Source organism: Etheostoma spectabile, chromosome 2, assembly GCF_008692095.1.
Source record: "Etheostoma spectabile isolate EspeVRDwgs_2016 chromosome 2, UIUC_Espe_1.0, whole genome shotgun sequence".
Lineage (NCBI taxonomy): Eukaryota > Metazoa > Chordata > Actinopteri > Perciformes > Percidae > Etheostoma > Etheostoma spectabile.
The window spans coordinates 14,469,304-14,470,305 of NC_045734.1; positions in this window are offsets into that span (position 1 = coordinate 14,469,304).

The following is a 1,002-nucleotide window of genomic DNA, read 5'->3' on the forward strand; positions in this document are numbered from 1 at the left end:
GTGTGTGTGTGTGTGTGTGTGTGCGCGTGCGTGTGTTTGTGTGTGTTGCAATTTTTCAAGTTTAGAGACAACATTGGTGGAAGTTGATTGCATGCACAAATTGTCACATTTTTCCACATTAGAATAAAATTCAAAAGCTGCTAAGTTTAATACAATGAAGACTTTTTTGCACCCTCATGCACAAAAATCAGCTCATGTTGTTGTAATTCTCACTGGTGAAACTTACGTAACCATTGCTAAATATGACAAATTAACTTAAAGAAAATTGCACGCAGCCTTTCTATTTTACTGGGTCAGTGGCCATGGTATAAAGGTGATTATACACTCAGTTGTCCTGAAATTGAAAATCTTCTCTGTCCATGTTTTTTCATACCGACTCCATGTTCACTTACGTGTACGACATTCATACTGTAATGCATTTTTATTTTGTGGCCACAGTAAATACCTATTGATTGATCAGCTGACATATTTCCATTTGGTTCTTTAATCAATCCAACACAATTCCAGTAAACACTTATTCCTGTTATATCTTTGGCAAGGGGCCATAGTACTCCTGCTGTAGGAAGATTTAGAACACAATGCAGCACACCCTTGTGTTTTCTTTTTGCCTCTTGTCATGTGTTACTGCATACTTGCATGATGAGGGATTACTGATGATGCTTTTCACACTATCTCAGGGTTATCTGTACCCATGTACAGTATACATCATACGTTGAATCGGCAGGTACACACACACACACGCAAACATACACACACACACACACATACGTTGTAGCATGTGCATTCAATTCACTTTACATTTTCACTTACCTACTAAACTGAACTATCACTGGGAGGTGGCTGTGGCTCAGGTGGCCCAAAATAGCTTTTTATGTCACAGATGCCCAGGACAACATTCAGTTTGTCAGTTTTCCGTTACTGTTATGTTGCTTTGGATGCTTCAGTAGCATATATGCACACACACACACACACACACACACACACACACACACACACACACAC